The sequence below is a fragment of the Rhodnius prolixus genome, unplaced genomic scaffold, assembly GCF_049639745.1.
Source record: "Rhodnius prolixus isolate KJV_2025 unplaced genomic scaffold, Rpr scaffold_3, whole genome shotgun sequence".
In the NCBI taxonomy this organism is placed as follows: domain Eukaryota; kingdom Metazoa; phylum Arthropoda; class Insecta; order Hemiptera; family Reduviidae; genus Rhodnius; species Rhodnius prolixus.
In genome coordinates, this window is record NW_027411603.1 from 53588175 (window position 1) to 53592426 (window position 4252).

Sequence of the window (4252 nt, forward strand, 5' to 3'; positions counted from 1 at the left end):
GAGGTCCAGGTCCTACTTTAAGGACTGTTGCACCAGATAGTAAGAATATTGTTACCTCAGAAAACTGGATTCAGAATTAATAACACCATCTCTAGCTTATTCTCTTCTTATAGAACCGCCTTTTCTTCGAGAATAGAACCTAAATAACTGAGATCGTCTATTCTCTAGAATGCTGGCGTGCTATTCATATCTATATTTTATATAAAATTGGGCTTATGTGCTTACTTAGCATGTTGAAAATCTGCGGATGATGGTACAATTGTGTGTGTGTGTATTTGTCCAAAAGTGCGACAATAACTTTTAGATCCGGATCCCAGTTTGCTACGTTAGTGTAGGAATGGTTTTCTTGGATAACAGTGAAGTTAATGGTACAGGAGGATATTTATTAGCCGGGGAGAATAGAGCGCGCCCCATTAATCTCCAGGAGAATTGGCTGTCCTCCGGACGGGGTCGATTTGGATCGAATGGTATACTGGTACAGAAGTAGCAGATCTCCGCCGGCGTCGACCATTTTTCTCACACTCTCTGCGACACCTAGACATTTGGTCTACTCTATTGAATCTATTCTTCATTGGTCTTCTCTATAGAAAAAGACTCATTTCCTCTAACTTTTACAACTTCCTTCATCTCAGAAATTGGATACTACTGAGCAATGCTAGTTAGAGTTAGCCAATTTCACAAACCTCCACGGTATAGCATTACTACGCTATAAATATCATTAAAATTTTGCGGTGGTAATTCTTCTTAAGGCAGTCCTGTGGAAGAGGTTAGGCTAAGACTTTCTCTAAAGTGTCATTTAAGTGTATTGTACGGTTCTATTGATCCTCCAACTGATAATGTAATAGAAGATCCTTAAAAATTTGGTTAAGGGACATCGAGAAACCATGTTTTAATGACGCTAAGCGGTTTTTTTGGTACATCCGTAATGAAATTTTAGGTATTTCCTTCGGTAGGAAAATATTTGTTTTATTCGACGCGCTTAGAAACATAGAAATTTTATAAAAGCATCTTGGACCCATATCCAAGAGGAAACATGATCCAGAGTTTGAGTTTGTTGGCCTTGTGATTAATTTTATTAATTAATATATTAATTAATTTAATGCATTTACAAATAGTTGAAACTAATGAAACTATTTTTGTTTAGATTTAATTTTTTGGCCAAATTTTTAGTTTTGTATCAAGCTATATAAGGTGAAGAAATATTTCTTTTGTTGTTCCCTTATAGGATGCTTCTTTTTAAGTAAAATCACTCTAATTTTTACTGATTCTTTCATCTAATCTTCAGATGCACCTATGGACAAAGGATATTAATATTAAAAGTTAGTATTCAAATAAATTATCATCTCAGTAAATATATTGTCAACAATGACATCATAGTTATTGAACTAAAGTATAAAAAAATAAGGTATAAATTATAAATTATTAATTTTTTTAAACTCCATTGATATTTTGACAACTGCATAGAAATGAATGCATCAAGTAAAACAGATGTCTTATAAAATACATCCAATGAAAATCAAGAATCAGAATAAAGGCAGCCTGGAAGGTGGCGCTGCTACACAGTTAACAGAGGAACTATTTACTCTACTGGCTAATGGTGGAACTAAAATGAATGATTAGAAATATAAACAAATGTTTTGTTTCTATTAACAGTTGTAATATTAAAAGATCCATTGAATACTACTTTAATTTAACTAAATTAAAAATAAAAACTTAAGTCCCTTGGTATTCAGTATGATAAAGAAGTAGAAAAGCAGAACAGACGGATGCCAATTCTCCAGAACAGTGGACGAGTTAAAGTTGGTGCCAAATTCCAGACTCAAGAATGAGTTGGCATCCGCTCAATTCTATTGAAAGATACAATTCAGTCCAAATTTATTACTAACACTGGGCTCTTAATTACTTTCTAGTACAATAGAAAGTTATTCTTCACTGTAAATACTCGTACATTGTGGTACTATAAGGTCAGAAAATATAGTTATGTTTGGGTATATAGTTGGATAAAGACGGCATAACTCCTAAAGGTAAGTCGCAATTGGCTAAAATTTGATATTTAAATTTAGAACGAACACTAATAAGATATTAGTTGAATTCAGGCAAGTGGTAGTTTCATTAACATCTCACTACAGAATGTTTAACAGTCTTCGAAACTTAGTTTTTTTTAAAGGGTCTGTTCAAACGAAATCCCCTGGCTTAGGCCAAAAAATTAACGTGTGGCTGTGTCATGGACACAGTTGTACGTGAATACGTAACAGGTTATATTTTTTATATAAAATATTTTTATTTATGTATTTAGGATGAAACAATGTGTCTACATAATCGACGATCGAACACAATCTATGCTTATACAGTCCGTTATAGCGATTTCATCATCCACTTGCATAATTTCAACCCGCCCCAGCTGCAGATTGTACTGGACACCGTCGTTGATCCGCTCGGCCGGTTTCATTCTTTTACGTTCCTAGGCACAGCTTGACTCCGGTCATATGGTGTTTTATTATTACCATTCGATTGTTCTTGAGAAGCCCTTTCCAACCGTATACGATCTCTGTATTTGGTTTTGGCTTATCGACGCGTAAAGGCCGACATTATATATTTTTGATAATATTTTTTTTATTCTAACACCTTTATTTTATTCACTGTCACTATTTTACACTAATGTTTTATATACAATCGATAGATTGTGACGACAGCTGACGATTAAAACTTAAACGAACTTCGTACCTTCTCCGAGTCAAAAGTTATACTCATTTCAAATCTCGATACGCCGCAAAATGATCTCAAAATGGCGGCGCTTCCCGCTCCACCGCGCGCGATGCGTCACAGTCCTCGCTTATCGTAATGAACTCTTTGATCCTTTAGCTATCCAGTGGTCTAATTTAATTTTGGATGAAGACGATAGATTCGAAACTATAATGCCAAACTGTATCCCCCGATATTGTTATCATTAGGTTTTTTGGATTGCCGCCATATGATTCAAATTTAAAGACGTATTCACGTCAAAAGAAAATCAAAGAAAATAATTTTCTGAACATACATCTTTCAATTTTTTTTAAAATTTATTTATTTATTTATTTTCACAACTGCAGCATGTTTAAGCAATAATTGAAGCTGATACAACATGATACATGGAATAAATACATGAATACATGAGAAGAGAATTCACCAAATGGTGAAAATCCCAAAGTGGTACAATACATAATATACGCTGGCACTTACTTCATCTTGAAACAACCACATAAAACCGCATTAATTATATTTTCATAAACAAAAATAAAAACCAATAAAAATATTGACCTGAATGATTATAATGATACACAATCATTAAAGAAAAGTCAATGACACCATTTTCCAAGAAAAAGATACAAACGGAGAGGTCCATTCATTTCCATAATTTTACAGAATTTCATGACCCAAAAAAATTTCGACCCTTTATATCTTCTACATTTATAGATCTGTGCACAAATAAACTATATTTTATAATTGAGAAAAACAAAGTGTACAAGAGAACAAAATTCCATACCAATACGAGGTTCACTGTTCGAGATATAGAACAGCCATAATTTTACAGAATTTCATGACCCAAAAAATTTTCAATCCTTTATATTTTCTACCTTTTTCGATCTGTGCACAAAATAACTGTAGTTTATAACTGAGAAAAACAAAGTGTATAAGAGAACAAAATTCCATACCAATACGTGGTTCACAGTTGGAGATATAAAACAGCCATAATTTTACAGAATTTCATGACCCAAAAAATTTTCAACCCTTTATATCTTCTACATTTATACATCTGTGCACAAAATAACTATATTTTATAATTGAGAAAAACAAAGTGTATAAGAGAACAAAATTCCATACCAATACGAGGTTCACAGTTCGAGATATAGAACAGCCATAATTTTACAGAATTTCATGACCCAAAAAATTTTCAACCCTTCATATTTTCTACCTTTTTAGATCTGTTCACAAAATAACTATATTTTATAATTGAGAAAAACAAATTGTATAACAAAACAAAATTCCACACAAATACGTAGTTCACAGTGGGAGATATAAAACGGCCATAAATTTACAGAATTTCATGACCCAAAAAATTTTCAACACTTTATATCTTTTACATTTATAGATCTGTTCACAAAATAACTATATTTTATAATTTAGAAGAACAAAGTGTATAAGAGAACAAAATTCCATACCAATACGTAGTTCACAGTGGGAGATATAGAACGGCCATAATTTTACAGAATTT

The 4252-nt window shown here is 32.6% G+C and overlaps 1 long non-coding RNA gene across 1 annotated transcript; it reads left to right on the forward strand.

Moving 5' to 3' along the window:
• The first annotated feature begins 1283 nt into the window (after positions 1-1283).
• Positions 1284-3276, forward strand: LOC141452358 (uncharacterized). The gene is made up of 3 exons (XR_012457342.1): positions 1284-1319; positions 1465-2024; positions 3090-3276. It is a non-coding gene; the product is annotated as an uncharacterized lncRNA (long non-coding RNA).
• Positions 3277-4252: the final 976 nt, after the last annotated feature.